Source organism: Cervus elaphus, chromosome 1 (genome assembly GCF_910594005.1).
Source record: "Cervus elaphus chromosome 1, mCerEla1.1, whole genome shotgun sequence".
Lineage (NCBI taxonomy): Eukaryota > Metazoa > Chordata > Mammalia > Artiodactyla > Cervidae > Cervus > Cervus elaphus.
The window spans coordinates 8151744-8173552 of record NC_057815.1 but is presented as its reverse complement, the minus strand read 5'-3'; positions in this window follow the sequence as shown (position 1 = coordinate 8173552).

Below are 21809 nucleotides of genomic sequence, written 5' to 3'. Positions count from 1 at the left end.
CTTGCATCTCCCAAGACGAAAGGATGTCTGAATCCCCTGTGGAGACCACAGAGAAAGACTTGGTTCCCCACTTTATTGCGACCGGAGGCCTCACATCCTTTGAAAACTCCAGAGGGACGCGGAGATCAGTGCCTCCAAAGGAGACGATGCCTGACTCCTCGTGAAACTTGATAGGAGTCCCAGGATTTCTGTGGCACGTAGAAAGGGACACTTAGTCTCCGCCTCAGCTGGAGAGGCGTCCCAATTGTCCTGCCAAGGCTCGAGGAGAATCCCGAGTTGTCCCTCGCAACTAGGCAGCAGTCCTAGGACGTCGCTGAACAAACACGTGTGTGGAAGGGCCATCCCCATCGTAACTCGAGAATATACCCCAGGTTCCCGCCACAACTCGAGAAAAACAATGAGACTTCCCCCTCGCCGCGAGATGAGGGTCGATTCCTCTGCACTGCGTGCAGAGCAATGGCGTGTTGCACATCACACAGGAAAGGAGCCTTGATTTCCTTGATGGCACTCCAGAGAAACCCCAAGAACACTGTTTCAAGGCTAGATGGATCCTGAGGTCACTGTAGCAACACGAAAGTTCTCCGTGGACCAAACATCAACTCGAGATGAGAGGTTAGTCCCTGGCTTCGATTCCAGAGGAATACCACCTTACCACAAGCACCTCAAGAGGAGGCTTCTCTCAGCTCTAGGTGTGTGAGAGAGACCCTGAGTTTGCGGCCTCAAGTGGAATGGACACCGCGATGCCCTGACTCGAAATAAGGCCGGATATCCCTGCAGTGACTTGAATGCAGGCTCGTCTTTCATCTCCCAAGACGAAAGGATGTCTGAATCCCCTGTGGAGACGACAGAGAAAGACCTAGTTCCCCACCTCATCGCGACCGGAGGCCTCACTTCCTTTGAAAACTCCAGAGGGACGCGAAGATCAGTGCCTTCAAAGGAGACGATGCCTGACTCCTCGTGAAACTTGAGAGGAGTCCCAGGATTCCTGTATCACGTGGAAAGGGACACTTGGTCTCCCGCCTCAGCTGGAGAGGCGTCCCAATTGCCCTGCCAAGCCTCGAGGAGAATCCCGAGTTGTCCCTCGCAACAAGGCAGGAGTCCTGACGTCGCTGAACAAACACATGTGTGGAAGTGCCATCCACGTCGTAACTCGAGAATATACCCCAGGTTCCCGCCGCAACTCGAGAAAAACCATGAGACTTCCCCCTCGCCACGAGATGAGGCCCGATTATCCTGCACTGCGTGCAGAGCAATGCCGTGTTGCACATCACACAGGAAAGGAGCCTTGATTTCCTTGATGGCACTCCAGAGAAATCCCAAGAACACTGTTTCAAGGCTAGAGGGATCCTGAGGTCACTGTAGCAACAAGAAAGAGCTCCGTGGACCACAAATCAACTCGAGATGAGAGGTTAGTCCCTGGCTTCGACTCCAGAGGAATACCACCTTACCACAAGCACCTCAAGAGGAGGCTTCTCTCAGCTCTAGGTATGTGAGAGGGACCCTGAGTTTGCGGCCTCAAGTGGAATGAACACCGCGATGCCTTGACTCGAAGTAAGGCCGGATATCCCTGCAGTGACTTGAATGCAGGCTCGTCTTGCATCTCCCAAGACGAAAGGATGTCTGAATCCCTTGTGGAGACCACAGAGAAAGACCTAGTTCCCCACCTCATCGCGACCGGAAGCCTCACCTCCTTTGAAAACTCCAGCGGTACGCGGAGATCAGTGCCTCCAAAGGAGACGATGCTTGACTCCTCGGGAAACTTGATAGGAGTCCCAGGATTCCTGTGGCACGTGGAAAGGGACCCTTGGTCTCCCGCCTCAGCTGGAGAGGCGTCCCAATTGCCCTGCCAAGCCTCGAGGAGAATCCCGAGTTGTCCCTCTCAACTAGGCCAGAGTCCTGAAGTCGCTGAACAAACATGTGTGTGGAAGGGCCATCCCCGTCGTAACTCGAGAATATACCCCAGGTTCCCGCCGCATTTCGAGAAAAACCATGAGACTTCCCCCTCGCCACGAGAAGAGGCCCGATTCCCCTGCACTGCGTGCAGAGCAATGCCGTGTTGCACATCACACAGGAAAGGAGCCTTGATTTCCTTGATGGCACTCCAGAGAAACCCCAAGAACACTGTTTCAAGGCTAGAGGGATCCTGAGGTCACTGTAGCAACAGTAAAGAGCTCCGTGGACCAAAAATCAACTCGAGATGAGAGGTTAGTGCCTGGCTTCGACTCCAGAGGAATACCACCTTACCACAAGCACCTCAAGAGGAGGCTTCTCTCAGCTCTAGGTATGTGAGAGGGACCCTGAGTTTGCGGCCTCAAGTGGAATGGACACCGCGATGCCCTGACTCGAAATAAGGCCGGATATCCCTGCAGTGACTTGAATGCATGCTCGTCTTGCATCTCCCAAGATGAAGGGATGTCTGAATCCCCTGTGGAGACCACAGAGAAAGACCTAGTTCCCCACCTCATCGCGACCGGAGGCCTCACATCCTTTGAAAACTCCAGAGGGATGCGGAGATCAGTGCCTCCAAAGGAGACGATGCCTGACTCCTCGTGAAACTTGATAGGAGTCCCAGGATTCCTGTGTCACGTGGAAAGGGACCCTCGGTCTCCTGCCTCAGCTGGAGAGGCGTCCCAATTGCTCTGCCAAGCCTTGAGGAGAATCCCGAGATGTCCCTCGCAACTAGGCAGGAGTCCTGACGTCGCTGAACAAACACGTGTGTGGAAGGGCCATCCCCGTCGTAACTCGAGAATATACCCCAGGTTCCCGCCGCAACTCGAGAAAAACCATGAGACTTCCCCCTCGCCGCGAAATGAGGCCCGATTCCCCTGCACTGCGTGCAGAGCAATGCCGTGTTGCACATCACACAGGAAAGGAGCCTTGATTTCCTTGATGGCACTCCAGAGAAATCCCAAGAACACTGTTTCAAGGCTAGAGGGATCCTGAGGTCACTGTAGCAACAAGAAAGAGCTCCGTGGACCACAAATCAACTCGAGATGAGAGGTTAGTCCCTGGCTTCGACTCCAGAGGAATACCACCTTACCACAAGCACCTCAAGAGGAGGCTTCTCTCAGCTCTAGGTATGTGAGAGGGACACTGAGTTTGCAGCCTCAAGTGGAATGAACACCGCGATGCCCTGACTCGAAGTAAGGCCGGATATCCCTGCAGTGACTTGAATGCAGGCTCGTCTTGCATCTCCCAAGACGAAAGGATGTCTGAATCCCCTGTGGAGACCACAGAGAAAGACCTAGTTCCCCACCTCACCGCGACCGGAAGCCTCACCTCCTTTGAAAACTCCAGCGGTACGCGGAGATCAGTGCCTCCAAAGGAGACGATGCTTGAGTCCTCGGGAAACTTGATAGGAGTCCCAGGATTCCTGTGGCACGTGGAAAGGGACCCTCGGTCTCCTGCCTCAGCTGGAGAGGCGTCCAAATTGCTCTGCCAAGCCTTGAGGAGAATCCCGAGTTGTCCCTCGCAACTAGGCAGGAGTCCTGACGTCGCTGAACAAACACGTGTGTGGAAGGGCCATCCCCGTCGTAACTCGAGAATATACCCCAGGTTCCCGCCGCAACTCGAGAAAAACCATGAGACTTCCCCCTCGCCGCGAAATGAGGCCCGATTCCCCTGCACTGCGTGCAGAGCAATGCCGTGTTGCACGTCACACAGGAAAGGAGCCTTGATTTCCTTGATGGCACTCCAGAGAAACCCCAAGAACACTGTTTCAAGGCTAGAGGGATCCTGAGGTCACTGTAGCAAACGTAAAGAGCTCCGTGGACCAAAAATCAACTCGAGATGAGAGGTTAGTGCCTGGCTTCGACTCCAGAGGTATACCACCTTACCACAAGCACCTCAAGCGGAGGCTTCTCGCAGCTCTAGGTATGTGAGAGGGACCCTGAGTTTGTGGCCTCAAGTGGAATGGACACCGCGATGCGCTGACTCGAAATAAGGCCGGATATCCCTGCAGTGACTTGAATGCATGCTCGTCTTGCATCTCCCAAGACGAAAGGATGTCTGAATCCCCTGTGGAGACCACAGAGAAAGACCTAGTTCCCCACCTCATCGCGACCGGAGGCCTCACATCCTTTGAAAACTCCAGAGGGATGCGGAGATCAGTGCCTCCAAAGGAGACGATGCCTGACTCCTCGTGAAACTTGATAGGAGTCCCAGGATTCCTGTGTCACGTGGAAAGGGACCCTCGGTCTCCTGCCTCAGCTGGAGAGGCGTCCAAATTGCCCTGCCAAGCCTTGAGGAGAATCCCGAGTTGTCCCTCGCAACTAGGCAGGAGTCCTGACGGCGCTGAACAAACACGTGTGTGGAAGGGCCATCCCCGTCGTAACTCGAGAATATAACCCTGGTTTCTGCCGCAACTCGAGAAAAACCATGAGACTTCCCCCTCGCCGCGAGATGAGGCCCGATTCCCCTGCAATGCGTGCAGAGCAATTCCGTGTTGCACATCACACAGGAAAGGAGCCTTGATTTCCTTGATGGCACCCCAGAGAAACCCCAAGAACACTGTTTAAAGGCTAGAGGGATCCTGAGGTCACTGTAGCAACATGAAAGAGCTCCGTGGACCAAAAATCAACTCGAGACGAGAGGTTAGTCCCTGACTTCGAATCCAGAGGAATACCACCTTAGCACAAGCACCTCAAGAGGAGGCTTCTCTCAGCTCTAGGTATGTGAGAGGGACCCTGAGATTGCGGCCTCAAGTGGAATGGACACGGGGATGCCCTGACTCGAAATAAGGCTGGATATTCCTGCAGTGACTTGAATGCAGGCTCGTCTTGCATCTCCCAAGACGAAAGGATGTCTGAATCCCCTGTGGAGACCACAGAGAAAGACCTAGTTCCCCACCTCATCGCGACCGGAGGCCTCACATCCTTGGAAAACTCCAGAGGGACGCGGAGATCAGTGCCTCCAAAGGAGACGATGCTTGACTCCTCGTGAAACTTGATAGGAGTCCCAGGATTCCTGTGGCACGTGGAAAGGGATTCTTGGTCTCCCGCCTCAGCTGGAGAGGCGTCCCAATTGTCCTGCCAAGCCTCGAGGAGAATCACGAGTTGTCCGTCGCAACTAGGGCGGAGTCCTGACGTCGCTGAACAAACAGGTGTGTGGAAGGGCCATCCCCGTCGTAACTCGAGAATATACCCCAGGTTCCCGCCGCAACTCGAGAAAAACCATGAGACTTCCCTCTCGCCACAAAATGAGGCACGATTCCCCTGCACTGCGTGCAGAGCAATGCCGTGTTGCACATCACACATGAAAGGAGCCTTGATTTCCTTGATGGCACTTCAGAGAAACCCCAAGAACACTGTTTCAAGGTTAGAGGGATCCTGAGTTCACTGTAGCAACAAGAAATAGCTCCGTGGACCAAGAATCAACTCGAGATGAGAGGTTAGTCCCTGGCTTCGACTCCAGAGGAATACCACCTTACCACAAGCACCTCAAGAGGAGGCGTCTCTCAGCTCTAGGTATGTGAGAGGGACCCTGAGTTTATGGCTTCAAGTGGAATGGACACGGGGATGCCCTGACTCGAAATAAGGCCGGATATCCCTGCAGTGACTTGAATGCAGGCTCGTCTTGCATCTCCCAAGACGAAAGGATGTCTGAATCCCCTGTGGAGACCACAGAGAAAGACCTAGATCCCCACCTCATCGCGACCGGAGGCCTCACATCCTTTGAAAACTCCAGAGGGATGCGGAGATCAGTGCCTCCAAAGGAGGCGATGCCTGACTCCTCGTGAAACTTGATAGGAGTCCCAGGATTCCTGTGGCACGTGGAAAGGGATTCTTGGTCTCCCGCCTCAGCTGGAGAGGCGTCCCAATTGCCCTGCCAAGCCTCGAGGAGAATCACGAGTTGTCCGTCGCAACAAGGGCGGAGTCCTGACGTCGCTGAACAAACAGGTGTGTGGAAGGGCCATCCCCGTCGTAACTCGAGAATATACCCCAGGTTCCCGCCGCAACTCGAGAAAAACCATGAGACTTCCCCCTCGACGCGAGATGAGGCCCGATTCCCCTGCACTGCGTGCAGAGCAATGCCGTGTTGCACATCACACAGGAAAGGAGCCTTGATTTCCTTGATGGCACTCCAGAGAAACCCCAAAAACACTGTTTCAAGGCTAGAGGGATCCTGAGGTCACTGTAGCAAAACGAAAGAGCTCCGTGGAACAAAATTCAACTCGAGATGAGAGGTTAGTCCCTGGCTTCGACTCCAGAGGAATACCACCTTAGCACAAGCACCTCAAGAGGAGGCTTCTCTCAGCTCTAGGTATGTGAGAGGGACCCTGAGCTTGCGGCCTCAAGTGCAATGGACACGGGGATGCCCTGACTCGAAATAAGGCCGGATATCCCTGCAGTGACTTGAATGCATTCTCGTCTTGCATCTCCCAAGACGAAAGGATGTCTGAATCCCCTGTGGAGACCACAGAGAAAGACCTAGTTCCCCACCTCATCGCGACCGGAGGCCTCACATCCTTGGAAAACTCCAGAGGGACGCGGGGATCAGTGCCTCCAAAGGAGACGATGCCTGACTCCTCGTGAAACTTGATAGGAGTTCCAGGATTCCTGTGTCACGTGGCAAGGGACACTTGGTCTCCCGCCTCAGGTGGAGAGGCGTCCAAATTGCTCTGCCAAGCCTTGAGGAGAATCCCGAGTTGTCCCTCGCAACTAGGCAGGAGTCCTGACGTCGCTGAACAAACACGTGTTTGGAAGGGCCATCCCCGTCGTAACTCGAGAATATACCCCAGGTTCCCGCCGCAACTCGAGAAAAACCATGAGACTTCCCCCTCGCCGCGAAATGAGGCCCGATTCCCCTGCACTGCGTGCAGAGCAATGCCGTGTTGCACGTCACACAGGAAAGGAGCCTTGATTTCCTTGATGGCACTCCAGAGAAACCCCAAGAACACTGTTTCAAGGCTAGAGGGATCCTGAGGTCACTGTAGCAAACGTAAAGAGCTCCGTGGACCAAAAATCAACTCGAGATGAGAGGTTAGTGCCTGGCTTCGACTCCAGAGGTATACCACCTTACCACAAGCACCTCAAGCGGAGGCTTCTCTCAGCTCTAGGTATGTGAGAGGGACCCTGAGTTTGTGGCCTCAAGTGGAATGGACACCGCGATGCGCTGACTCGAAATAAGGCCGGATATCCCTGCAGTGACTTGAATGCATGCTCGTCTTGCATCTCCCAAGACGAAAGGATGTCTGAATCCCCTGTGGAGACCACAGAGAAAGACCTAGTTCCCCACCTCATCGCGACCGGAGGCCTCACATCCTTTGAAAACTCCAGAGGGATGCGGAGATCAGTGCCTCCAAAGGAGACGATGCCTGACTCCTCGTGAAACTTGATAGGAGTCCCAGGATTCCTGTGTCACGTGGAAAGGGACACTCGGTCTCCTGCCTCAGCTGGAGAGGCGTCCAAATTGCCCTGCCAAGCCTTGAGGAGAATCCCGAGTTGTCCCTCGCAACTAGGCAGGAGTCCTGACGGCGCTGAACAAACACGTGTGTGGAAGGGCCATCCCCGTCGTAACTCGAGAATATAACCCAGGTTTCTGCCGTAACTCGAGAAAAACCATGAGACTTCCCCCTCGCCGCGAGATGAGGCCCGATTCCCCTGCAATGCGTGCAGAGCAATTCCGTGTTGCACATCACACAGGAAAGGAGCCTTGATTTCCTTGATGGCACCCCAGAGAAACCCCAAGAACACTGTTTAAAGGCTAGAGGGATCCTGAGGTCACTGTAGCAACACGAAAGAGCTCCGTGGAACAAAATTCAACTCGAGATGAGAGGTTAGTCCCTGGCTTCGACTCCAGAGGAATACCACCTTACCACAAGCACCTCAAGAGGAGGCTTCTCTCAGCTCTAGGTATGTGAGAGGGACCCTGAGTTTGCGGCCTCAAGTGGAATGGACACGGGGATGCCCTGACTCGAAATAAGGCCGGATATGCCTGCAGTGACTTGAATGCTTGCTCGTCTTGCATCTCCCAAGACGAAAGGATGTCTGAATCCCCTGTGGAGACCACAGAGAAAGACCTAGTTCCCCACCTCATCGCGACCGGAGGCCTCACATCCTTTGAAAACTCCAGAGGGATGCGGAGATCAGTGCCTCCAAAGGAGGCGATGCCTGACTCCTCGTGAAACTTGATAGGAGTCCCAGGATTCCTGTGGCACGTGGAAAGGGATTCTTGGTCTCCAGCATCAGCTGGAGAGGCGTCCCAATTGCCCTGCCAAGCCTCGAGGAGAATCCCGAGTTGTCCCTCGCAACTAGGCAGGAGTCCTGACGTCGCTGAACAAACAGGTGTGTGGAAGGGCCATCCCCGTCGTAACTCGAGAATATACCCCAGGTTCCCGCTGCAACTCGAGAAAAACCATGAGACTTCCCCCTCGACGCGAGATGAGGCCCGATTCCCCTGCACTGCGAGCAGAGCAATGCCGTGTTGCACATCACACAGGAAAGGAGCCTTGATTTCCTTGATGGCACTCCAGAGAAACCCCAAAAACACTGTTTCAAGGCTAGAGCGATCCTGAGGTCACTGTAGCAACACGAAAGAGCTCTGTGGAGGAAAAGTCAACTCGAGATGAGAGGTTAGGCCCTGGCTTCGACTCCAGAGGAATACCACCTTACAACAAGCACCTCAAGAGGAGGCTTCTCTCAGCTCTAGGTATGTGAAAGGGACCCTGAGTTTGCGGCCTCAAGTGGAATGGACACCGCGATGCCCTGACTCGAAATAAGGCCGGATATCCCTGCAGTGACTTGAATGCAGGCTCGTCTTGCATCTCCCAAGACGAAAGGATTTCTGAATCCCCTCTGGAGACCACAGAGAAAGACCTAGTTCCCCACCTCATCGCTACCGGAGGCCACACATCCTTGGAAATCTCCAGAGGGACGCGGAGATCAGTGCCTCCAAAGGAGACGATGCCTGACTCCTCGTGAAACTTGATAGGAGTCCCAGGATTCCTGTGGCACGTGGAAAGGGACCCTTGGTCTCCCGCCTCAGCTGGAGAGGCGTCCCAATTGCCCTGGCAAGCCTCGAGGAGAATCCCGAGTTGTCCCTTGCAACTAGGCAGGAGTCCTGACGTCGCTGAACAAAGACGTGTGTGGAAGGGCCATCCCCGTCGTAACTCGAGAATATACCCCAGGTTCCCGCCGCAACTCGAGAAAAACCATGAGACTTCCCCCTCGCCGCGAGATGAGGCCCGATTCCCCTGCACTGCGTGCAGAGCAATGCCGTGTTGCACATCACACAGGAAAGGAGCCTTGATTTCCTTGATGGCACTCCACAGAAACCCCAAGAACACTGTATCAAGGCTAAAGGGATGCTGAGGTCACTGTAGCAACACGAAAGTGCTTGGTGAACCAAAAATCAACTCGAGATGAGAGGTTAGTCCCTGGCTTCGACTCCAGTGGAATACCACCTTACCATAAGCACCTCAAGAGGAGGCTTCTCTCAGCTCTAGGTATGTGAGAGGGACCCTGAGTTTGCGGCCTCAAGTGGAATGGACACCGTGATGCCTTGACTCGAAATAAAGCCGGATATCCCTGCAGTGACTTGAATGCAGGCTCGTCTTGCATCTCCCAAGAAGAAAGGATGTCTGAATCCCATGTGGAGACCACAGAGAAAGACCTAGTTCTCCACCTCATCGCGACCTGAGGCCTCACATCCTTTGAAAACTCCAGAGGGACACAAAGATCAGTGCCTCCAAAGGAGACGATGCCTGACTCCTCGTGAAACTTGATAGGAGTCCCAGGATTCCTGTGGCACGTGGAAAGGGAGACTTGGTCTCCCGCCTCAGCTAGAGAGGCGTCCCAATTGCCCTGCCAAGCCTCGAGGAGAATCCCGAGTTGTCCCTCGCAACTAGGCAGGAGTCCTGACGTCGCTGAAAAACACGTGTGTGGAAGGGCCATCCCCGTCGTAACTCGAGAATATACCCCAGGTTCCCGCCGCAACTGGAGAAAAACCATGAGACTTCCCCCTCGCCCCGAGATGAGGACCGATTCCCCTGCACTGCGTGCAGAGCAATGCCGTGTTGCACATCACACAGGAAAGGAGCCTTGATTTCCTTGATGGCACTCCACAGAAACCCCAAGAACACTGTATCAAGGCTAAAGGGATGCTGAGGTCACTGTAGCAACACGAAAGTGCTTCGTGAACCAAAAATCAACTCGAGATGAGAGGTTAGTCCCTGGCTTCGACTCCAGTGGAATACCACCTTACCATAAGCACCTCAAGAGGAGGCTTCTCACAGCTCTAGGTATGTGAGAGGGACCCTGAGTTTGCGGCCTCAAGTGGAATGGACACCGTGATGCCTTGACTCGAAATAAAGCCGGATATCCCTGCAGTGACTTGAATGCAGGCTCGTCTTGCATCTCCCAAGACGAAAGGATGTCTGAATCCCCTGTGGAGACCACAGAGAAAGACCTAGTTCTCCACCTCATCGCGACCGGAGGCCTCACATCCTTTGAAAACTCCAGAGGGACACGAAGATCAGTGCCTCCAAAGGAGACGATGCCTGACTCCTCGTGAAACTTGATAGGAGTCCCAGGATTCCTGCGGCACTTGGAAAGGGAGCCTTGGTCTCCCGCCTCAGGTAGAGAGGCGTCCCACTTGCCCTGCCAAGCCTCGAGGAGAATCCCGAGTTGTCCCTCGCAACTAGGCAGGAGTCCTGACGTCGCTGAACAAACACGTGTGTGGAAGGGCCATCCCAGTCGTAACTCGAGAATATACCCCAGGTTCCCCCCGCAACTCGAGAAAAACCATGTGACTTCCCCTCGCCGCGAGATGACGCCCGATTCCCCTGCACTGCGTGCAGAGCAATGCCGTGTTGCACATCACACAGGAAAGGAGCCTTGATTTCCTTGATGGCACTCCAGAGATACCCCAAGAACACTGTTGCAAGGCTAGAGCGATGCTGAGGTCACTGTAGCAACACGAAAGAGCTCCGTGGACCAAAAATCAACTCGAGATGAGAGGTTAGTCCCTGGGTTTGACTCCAGAGGAATACCACCTTACCACAAGCACCTCAAGAGGAGGCTTCTCTCAGCTCTAGGTATGTGAGAGGGACCCTGAGTTTGCGGCCTCAAGTGGAATGGACACCGCGATGCCCTGAGTCGAAATAAGGCCGGATATCCCTGCAGTGACTTGAATGCAGGCTCGTCTTGCATCTCCCAAGACGAAAGGATGTCTGAATCCCCTGTGGAGACCACAGAGAAAGACCTAGTTCCCCACCTCATCGCGATCGGAGGCCTCACATCCTTTGAAAACTCCAGAGCGACGCGGAGATCAGTGCCTCCAAAGGAGACGATGCCTGACTCTTCGTGAAACTTGATAGGAGTCCCAGGATTCCTGTGGCACGTGGAAAGGGATCCTTGGTCTCCCGCCTCAGCTGGAGAGGCGTCCCAATTGCCCTGGCAAGCCTCGAGGAGAATCCCGATTTGTCCCTCGCAACTAGGCAGGAGTCCTGACGTCGCTCAACAAACACGAGTGTGAAAGGTCCATCCCAGTCGTAACTCGAGAATATACCCAAGGTTCCCGCCGCAACTCGAGAAAAACCATGAGACTTCCCCTCGCCGCGAGATGAGGCCCGATTCCCCTGCACTGCGTGCAGAGCAATGCCGTGTTGCACATCACACAGGAAAGGAGCCTGAATTTCCTTGAGGGCACTCCAGAGAAACCCCAAGAACACTGTTTCAAGGCTAGAGGGATCCTGAGGTCACTGTAGAAAGACAAAAGAGCTCCGTGGACCACAAATCAACTCGAGATGAGAGGTTAGTCCCTGGCTTCGACTCCAGAGGAATACCACCTTACCACAAGCACCTCAAGAGGAGGCTTCTCTCAGCTCTAGGTATGTGAGAAGGACCCTGAGTTTGCGGCCTCAAGTGGAATGGACACCACGATGCCCTGACTCGAAATAAGGCCGGATATCCCTGCAGTGACTTGAATGCAGGCTCGTCTTGCATCTCCCAAGACGAAAGGATGTCTGAATCCCCTGTGGAGACCACAGAGAAAGACCTAGTTCCCCACCTCATCGCGACCGGGGGCCTCACATCCTTTGAAAACTCCAGAGGTACACGGAGATCAGTGCCTCCAAAGGAGACGATGCCTGACTCCTCGTGAAACTTGATAGGAGTCCCAGGATTCCTGTGGCACGTGGAAAGGGACACTTGGTTTCCCGCCTCAGCTGGAGAGGCATCCCAATTGCCCTGCCAAGCCTCGAGGAGAATCCCGAGTTGTCCCTCGCAACTAGGCAGGATTCCTGACGTCGCTGAACAAACACGTGTGTGGAAGGGCCATCCCCGTCGTAACTCGAGAATATACCCAAGGTTCCCGCCGCAACTCGAGCAAAACCATGAGACTTCCCCCTCGCCGCGAGATGAGGCCCGATTCCCCTGCACTGCGTGCAGAGCAATGCCGTGTTGCACATCACACAGGAAAGGAGCCTGAATTTCCTTGATGGCACTCCAGAGAAACCCCAAGAACACTGTTTCAAGGCTAGAGGGATCCTGAGGTCACTGTAGAAAGACAAAAGAGCTCCGTGGACCACAAATCAACTCGAGATGAGAGGTTAGTCCCTGGCTTCGACTCCAGAGGAATACCACCTTACCACAAGCACCTCAAGAGGAGGCTTCTCTCAGCTATAGGTATTTGAGAGGGACCCTGAGTTTGCGGCCTCAAGTGGAATGGACACCGCGATGCCCTGACTCGAAATAAGGCCGGATATGCCTGCAGTGACTTGAATGCAGGCTCGTCTTGCATCTCCCAAGACGAAAGGATGTCTGAATCCCCTGTGGAGACCACAGAGAAAGACCCAGTTCTCCACCTCATCGCGACCGGAGGCCTCACATCCTTTGAAAACTCCAGAGGGACACGAAGATCAGTGCCTCCAAATGAGACGATGCCTGACTCCTCGTGAAACTTGATAGGAGTCCCAGGATTCCTGTGGCACGTGGAAAGGGAGCCTTGGTCTCCCGCCTCAGCTAGAGAGGCGTCCCAATTGCCCTGCCAAGCCTCGAGGAGAATCCCGAGTTGTCCCTCGCAACTAGGCAGGAGTCCTGACGTCGCTGAACAAACACGTGTGTGGAAGGGCCATCCCCGTCGTAACTCGAGAATATACCCCAGGTTCCCGCCGCAACTCGAGAAAAACCATGAGACTTCCCACTCGCCGCAAGATGAGGCCCAATTCCCCTGCACTGTGTGCAGAGCAATTCCGTGTTGCACATCACACAGGAAAGGAGCCTTGATTTCCTTGATGGCACTCCAGAGATACCCCAAGAACAGTGTTTCAAGGCTAGAGCGATCCTGAGGTCACTGTAGCAACACGAAAGAGCTCCGTGGACCAAAAATCAACTCGAGATGAGAGGTTAGTCCCTGGCTTTGACTCCAGAGGAATACCACCTTACCACAAGCACCTCAAGAGGAGGCTTCTCTCAGCTCTAGGTATGTGAGAGGGACCCTGAGTTTGCGGCCTCAAGTGGAATGGACACCGCCATGCCCTGACTCGAAATAAGGCCGGATATCCCTGCCGTGACTTGAATGGCGGCTAGTCTTGCATCTCCCGAGACGAAAGGATTTCTGAATCCCCTGTGGAGACCACAGAGAAAGAACTAGTTCCCCACCTCTTCGCGACCGGAGGCCTCACATCCTTGGAAAACTCCAGAGGGACGCGGAGATCAGTGCCTTCAAAGGAGACGATGCCTGACTCCTCGTGAAACTTGATAGGAGTCCCAGGATTCCTGTGGCACGTGGAAAGGGACCCTTGGTCTCCCGCCTCAGCTGGAGAGGCGTCCCAATTGCCCTGCCAAGCCTCAAGGAGAATCCTGAATTGTCCCTCGCAACTAGGCACGAGTCCTGACGTCGCTGAAGAAACACGTTTGTGGAAGGGCCATCAACATCGTAACTCGAGAATATACCCCAGGTTCCCGCCACAACTCGAGAAAAACCATGAGACTTCCCCCTCGCCAAGAGATGAGGCCCGATTCCCCTACACTGCTTGCAGAGCAATGCCGTGTTGCACATCACACAGGAAAGGAGCCTTGATTTCCTTGATGGCATTCCAGAGAAATCCCAAGAACACTGTTTCAAGGCTAGAGGGATCCTGATGTCACTGTAGCAACACAAAAGATCTCCGTGCACCAAAATTCAACTCCAGATGAGAGGTTAGTCCCTGGCTTCGACTGCCGAGGAATACCACCTTGCCACAAGCACCTCAAGAGGAGGCTTCTTTCAGCTCTAGGTATGTGAGAGGGACCCTGAGTTTGCGGCCTCAAGTGGAATGGACACCGCCATGCCCTGACTCGAAATAAGGCCGGATATCCCTGCAGTGACTTGAATGCAGGCTCGTCTTGCATCTCCCAAACCGAAAGGATGTCTGAATCCCCTGTGGAGACCACAGAGAAAGACCTAGTTCTCAACCTCATCGCGACCGGAGGCCTAACATCCTTTGAAAACTCCAGAGGGACGCGGAGATCAGGGCCTCCAAAGGAGACTATGCCTGACTCCTCGTGAAACTTGATAGGAGTCCCAGGATTACTGTGGCACGTGGAAAGCGACCCTTGGTCTCCCGCCTCAGCTGGAGAGGCGTCCCAATTGCCCTGCCAAGCCTCGAGGAGAATCCCGGTTGTCCCTCGCAACTAGGCAGGAGTCCTGACGTCGCTGAAGAAACACTTGGTGGAAGGGCCATCCCCATCGTAACTCGAGAATATACCACAGGTTCCCGCCGCAACTCGAGAAAAACCATGAGACTTCCCCCTCACCGCGTGATGAGGCCCGATTCCCCTGCACTGCGTGCAGAGCAATTCCGTGTTGCACATAACACAGGAGAGGAGCCTTGATTTCCTTGATGGCACTCCAGAGAAAGCCCAAGAACACTGTTTCAAGGCTAGAGGGATCCTGAGGTCACTGTAGCAACACGAAAGAGCTCCGTGGACCACAAATCAACTCGAGATGAGAGGTTAGTCCCTGGCTTCGACGCCAGAGGAATACCACCTTACCACAAGCACCTCAGGAGGAGGCTTCTCTCAGCTCTAGGTATGTGAGAGGGACCCTGAGTTTGCGGCCTCAAGTGGAATGGACACCGCGATGCCCTGACTCGAAATAAGGCCGGATATCCCTGCAGTGACTTGAATGCAGGCTCGTCTTGCATCTCCCAAGACGAAAGGATGTCTGAATCCCCTGTGGAGACCACAGAGAAAGACCTAGTTCCCCACCTCATGGCGACCGGAGGCCTCACATCCTTTGAAAACTCCAGAGGGACGCGGAAATGAGTGCCTCCAAAGGAGACGATGCCTGACTCCTCGTGAAACTTGATAGGAGTCCCAGGATTCCTGTGGCACGTGGAAAGGGACACTTGGTCTCCCGCCAAACTGGAGAGGCGTCCCAATTGCCCTGCCAAGCCTCGAGGAGACTCCCGAGTTGTCCCTCGCAACTAGGCAGGAGTCCTTACGTCGCTGAACAAACACGTGTGTGGAAGGGCCATCCCCGCCGTAACTCGAGAATATACCCCAGGTTCCCGCCGCAACTCGAGAAAAACCATGAGACTTCCCCCTCGCAGCGAGATGAGGCCCGATTCCCCTGCACTGCGTGCAGAGCAATTCCGTGCTGCACATCACACATGAAAGGAGCCTTGATTTCCTTGATAGCACTCCAGAGAAACCCCAAGAACACTGTTTCAAGGCTAGAGGGATCCTGAGGTCACTGTAGCAACACGAAAGATCTCCGTGGACCAAAAATCAACTCGAGATGAGAGGTTAGTCCCTGCCTTCGACTCCAGAGGAATACCACCTTACCACAAGCACCTCAAGAGGAGGCTTCTCTCAGCTCTAGGTATGTGAGAGGGACCCTGATTTTGCAGCCTCAAGTGGAATGGACACCGCGATGCCCTGACTCGAAATAAGGCCGGATATCCCTGCAGTGACTTGAATGCAGGCTCGTCTTGCATCTCCCAAGACGAAAGGATGTCTGAATCCCCTGTGGAGATCACAGAGAAAGACCTAGTTCCCCACCTCATCGTGACCGGAGGCCTCACATCCTTTGAAAACTTCAGAGTTACAAGGAGATCAGTGCCTCCAAAGGAGACGATGCCTGACTCCTCGTGAAACTTGATAGGAGTCCCAGGATTCCTGTGGCATGTGGAAAGGGACCCTTGGTCTCCCGCCTCAGCTGGAGAGGCGTCCCAATTGCCCTGCCAAGCCTCGAGGAGAATCCCAGGTTGTCCCTCGCAACTAGGCAGGAGTCCTGACGTCGCTGAACAAACACGTGTGTGGAAGGGCCATCCCCGTCGTAACTCGAGAATATACCCCAGGTTCCCGCAGCAACTCGAGAAAAACCATGAGACTTCCCCCTCGCTGCGAGATGAGGCCTGATTCCCCTGCACTGCGTGCAGAGCAATTCCGTGTTGCACATCATACATGAAAGGAGCCTTGATTTCCTTGATGGCACTCCAGAGAAACCCCAAGAACACTGTTTCAAGGCTAGAGGGAACCTGAGGTCACAGTAGCAACACAAAAGAGCTCCGTGGAACAAAAATCAACTCGAGATGAGAGGTTAGTCCCTGGCTTCGACTCCAGAGGAATACCACCTTAGCACAAGCACCTCAAGAGGAGGCTTCTCTCAGCTCTAGGTATGTGACAGGGACCCTGATTTTGCGGCCTCAAGTGGAATGCACACGGCGATGCCCTGACTCGAAATAAGGCCGGATATCCCTGCAGTGACTTGAATGCAGGCTCTTCTTGCATCTCCCAAGACGAAAGGATGTCTGAATCCCCTGTGGAGACCACAGAGAAAGACCTAGTTCCCCACCTCATCGAGACCGGAGGCGTCACATCCTTTGAAAACTCCAGAGGTACGCGGAGATCAGTGCCTCCAAAGGAGACGATGCCTGACTCCTCGTGAAACTTGATAGGAGTCCCAGGATTCCTGTGGCACGTGGAAAGGGACACTTGGTCTCCCCCCCTCAGCTGGAGAGGCGTCTCAATTGCCCTGCCAAGCCTCAAGGAGAATCCCGAGTTGTCCCTTGCAACTAGGCACAGTCCTGACGTCGCTGAACAAACACCTGTGTGGAAGGGCCATCCCAGTCGTAACTCGAGAATATACCCCAGGTTCCCGCCGCAACTCGAGAAAAACCATGAGACTTCCCCCTCGCCGCAAAAAGAGGCCCAATTCAACTGCACTGCGTGCAGAGCAATTCCGTGTTGCACATCACACATGAAATGAGCCTTGATTTCCTTGATGGCACTCCAGAGAAACCCCAAGAACACTGTTTCAAGGCTAGAGGGATCCTGAGGTCACTGTAGCAACACGAAAGAGCTCCGTGGACTGAAAATCAACTCGAGATGAGAGGTTAGTCCCTGGCTTCGACTTCAGAGGAATCCCACCTTTCCACAAGCTCCTCAAGAGGAGGCTTCTCTCAGCTCTATATGTGAGAGGGACCCTGAGTGTGCGGCCTCAAGTGGAAGGCACACCGCGATGCCCTGACTCGAAATAAGGCCGGATATCCCTGCATTGACTGGAATGTAGGCTCGTCTTGCAGCTCCCAAGACGAAAGGATGTCTGAATCCCCTGTGGAGACCACATAGAAAGACCTAGTTCCCCACCTCATCGTGACTGGAGGCCTCACATCCTTTGAAAATTCCAGAGGTACGCGGAGACCAGTGCCTGCAAAGGAGACGATGCCTGACTCCTCGTGAAACTTGATAGGAGTCCCAGGATTCCTGTGGCACGTGGAAAGGGAACCTTGGTCCTCCGCCTCAGCTGGAGAGGCGTCCCAATTGCCCTTCCAAGCCTCGAGGAGAATCCCGAGTTGTCCCTCGCAACTAGGCAGGAGTCCTGACCTGGCTGAACAACACGTGTGTGGAAGGGCCATCCCCGTCGTAACTCGAGAATATACCCCAGGTACCCGCCGCAACTCGAGAAAAACCATGAGACTTCCCCCTCGCCGCAAAATGAGGCCCGATTCCCCTGCACTGCGTGCAGAGCAATTCCGTGTTGCACATCACACATGAAATGAGCCTTGATTTCCTTGATGGCACTCCAGAGAAACCCCAGGAACACTGTTTCAAGGCTAGAGGGATCCTGAGGTCACTGTAGCAACAAGAAAGATCTCCGTGGACAAAATATCAACTCGAGAGGAGAGGTTAGTCCCTGGCTTCGACTCCAGAGGAATACCACCTTACCACAAGCACCACAGGAGCAGGCTTCTCTCAGCTCTAGGTATGTGAGAGGGACCCTGATTTTGCAGCCTCAAGTGGAATGGACACCGCGATGCTATGACTCAATATAAGGCCGGATATCCCTGCAGTGACTTGAATGCAGGCTCGTCTTGCATCTCCCAAGACGAAAGGATGTCTGAATCCCCTGTGGAGATCACAGAGAAAGACCTAGTCCCCCACCTCATCGCGACCGGAGGCCTCACATCCTTTGAAAACTCCAGAGGTACAAGGAGATCAGTGCCTCCAAAGGAGCCAATGTCTGACTCCTCGTCAAACTTGATAGGAGTCCCAGGATTCCTGTGGCATGTGGAAAGGGACCCTTGGTCTCCCGCCTCAGCTGGAGAGGCGTCCCAATTGCCCTGCCAAGCCTCGAGGAGAATCCCGAGTTGTCCCTCGCAACTAGGCAGGAGTCCTGACGTCGCAGAACAAACACGTGTGTGGAAGGGCCATCCCCGTCGTAACTCGAGAATATACCCCAGGTTCCCGCCGCAACTCGAGAAAAACCATGAGATTTCCCCCTCGCCGCGAGATGAGGCCCAATTCCCCTGCACTGCGTGCAGAGTAATTCCGTGTTGCACATCACACATGAAGGAGCCTTGATTTCCTTGCTATCACTCCAGAGAAACCCCAAGAACACTGTTTCAAGGCTAGAGGGAACCTGAGGTCACTGTAGCAACACGAAAGAGCTCCGTGGACCAAAAATCAACTCGAGATGAGAGGGTAGTCCCTGGCTTGGACTCCAGAGGAATACCACCTTACCACAAGCACCTCAAGAGGAGGCTTCTCTCAGCTCTAGCTATGTGAGAGGGACCCTGAGTTTGTGGCCTCAAGTGGAATGGACACGGCGATGCCCTGACTCGAAATAAGGCCGGATATCCCTGCAGTGAGTTGAATGCAGGCTCGTCTTGCATCTCCCAAGACGAAAGGATGTCTGAATCCCCTGTGGAGACCACAGAGAAAGACCCAGTTCCCCACCTCATCGCGACCGGAGGCCTCACATCCTTTGAAAACTCCAGAGGTACACGGAGATCAGTGCCTCCAAAGGAGACGATGCCTGACTCCTCGTGAAACTTGATAGGAGTCCCAGGATTCCTGTGGCACGTGGAAAGGGACATTTGGTCTCCCCCCTCAGCTGGAGAGGCGTCCCAATTGCCCTGCCAAGCCTCAAGGAGAATCCCGAGTTGTCCCTTGCAACTAGGCACAGTCCTGACGTCGCTGAACAAACACGTGTGTGGAAGGGCCATCCCCGTCGTAACTCGAGAATATACCCCAGGTTCCCGGCCCAACTCGAGAAAAACCATGAGACTTCCCCCTCGACGCAAAATGAGGCCCAATTCCCCTGCACTGCGTGCAGAGCAATTCCGTGTTGCACATCACACATGAAATGAGCCTTGATTTCCTTGATGGCACTCCAGAGAAACCCCAGGAACACTGTTTCAAGGCTAGAGGGATCCTGAGGTCACTGTAGCAACAAGAAAGTTCTCCGTGGACAAAAAATCAACTCGAGAGGAGAGGTTAGTCCCTGGCTTCGACTCCAGAGGAATACCACCTTACCACAAGCACCACAGGAGCAGGCTTCTTTCAGCTCTAGGTATGTGAGAGGGACCCTGATTTTGCAGCCTCAAATGGAATGGACACCGCGATGCTATGACTCAATATAAGGCCGGATATCCCTGCAGTGACTTGAATGCAGGCTCGTCTTGCATCTCCCAAGACGAAAGGATGTCTGAATCCCCTGTGGAGATCACAGAGAAAGACCTAGTTCCCCACCTCATCGCGACCGGAGGCCTCACATCCTTTGAAAACTCCAGAGGTACAAGGAGATCAGTGCCTCCAAAGGAGCCAATGCCTGACTCCTCGTCAAACTTGATAGGGGTCCCAGGATTCCTGTGGCATGTGGAAAGGGATCCTTGGTCTCCCGCCTCAGCTGGAGAGGCGTCCCAATTGCCCTGCCAAGCCTCGAGGAGAATCCCGAGTTGTCCCTCGCAACTAGGCAGGAGTCCTGACGTCGCTGAACAAACACGTGTGTGGAAGGGCCATCCCCGTCGTAACTCGAGAATATACCCCAGGTTCCCGCCGCAACTCGAGAAAAACCATGAGACTTCCCCCTCGCCGTGAGATGAGGCCCAATTCCCCTGCCCTGCGTGCAGAGCAATGCCGTGTTGCACATCACACATGAAATGAGCCTTGATTTCCTTGCTATCACTCCAGAGAAACCAGAAGAACACTGTTTCAAGGCTAGAGGGAACCTGAGGTCACTGTAGCAACAAAAAAGAGCTCCGTGGACCAAAAATCAAATTGAGATGAGAGGTTAGTCCCTGGCTTCGACTCCAGAGTAATACCACCTTACCACAAGCACCTCAAGAGGAGGCTTCTCTCAGCTCTAGGTATGTGAGAGGGACCCTGAGTTTGCAGCCTGAAGTGGAATGGACACCGCGATGCCTTGACTCGAAATAAGGTCGGATATCCATGCAGTGACTTGAATGCAGGCTCGTCTTGCATCTCCCAAGACGAAAGGATGTCTGAATCCCCTGTGGAGACCACAGAGAAAGACCTAGTTCCCCACCTCATCGCGACCGGAGGCCTCACATCCTTTGAAAACTTCAGAGGTACGCGGAGACCAGTGCCTGCAAAGGAGACGATGCCTGACTCCTCGTGAAACTTGATAGGAGTCCCAGGATTCCTGTGGCACGTGGAAAGGGAACCTTGGTCTCCCGCCTCAGCTGGAGAGGCATCCCAATTGCCCTGCCAAGCCTCGAGGAGAATCCCGAGTTGTCCCTCGCAACTAGGCAGGAGTCCTGACCTGGCTGAACAACACGTGGGTGGAAGGGCCATCCCCGTCGTAACTCGAGAATATACCCCAGGTACCCGCCGCAACTCGAGGAAAACCATGAGACTTCCCCCTCTCCGCGAGATGAGGCCTGATTCCCCTGCACTGCGTGCAGAGCAATGCCGTGTTGCACATCACACATGAAAGGAGCCTTGATTTCCTTGATGGCACTCCAGAGAAACCCCAACAACACTGTTTCAAGGCTAGACGGATCCTGAGGTCACTGTAGCAACACGAAAGAGCTCCGTGGACGAAAAATCAACTCGAGATGAGAGGTTAGTCCTTGGCTTCGACTCCAGAGGAATACCACCTTACCACAAGCACCTCAAGAGGAGGCTTCTCTCAGCTCTAGGTATGTGAGAGGGACCCTAATTTTGCAGCCTCAAGTGGAATGGACACGGCGATGCCCTGACTCGAAATAAGGCCGGATATCCCTGCAGTGACTTGAATGCAGGCTCGTCTTGCATCTCCCAAGACGAAAGGATGTCTGAATCCCCTGCGGAGACCACAGAGAAAGACCTAGTTCCCCACCTCATCGCGACCAGAGGCCTCACATCCTTTGAAAACTTCAGAGTTACAAGGAGATCAGTGCCTCCAAAGGAGACGATGCCTGACTCCTCGTGAAACTTGATAGGAGTTCCAGGATTCCTGTGGCATGTGGAAAGGGACCCTTGGTCTCCCGCCTCAGCTGGAGAGGCGTCCCAATTGCCCTGCCAAGCCTCGAGGAGAATCCCGAGTTGTCTCTCGCAACTAGGCAGGAGTCCTGACGTCGCTGAACAAACACGTGT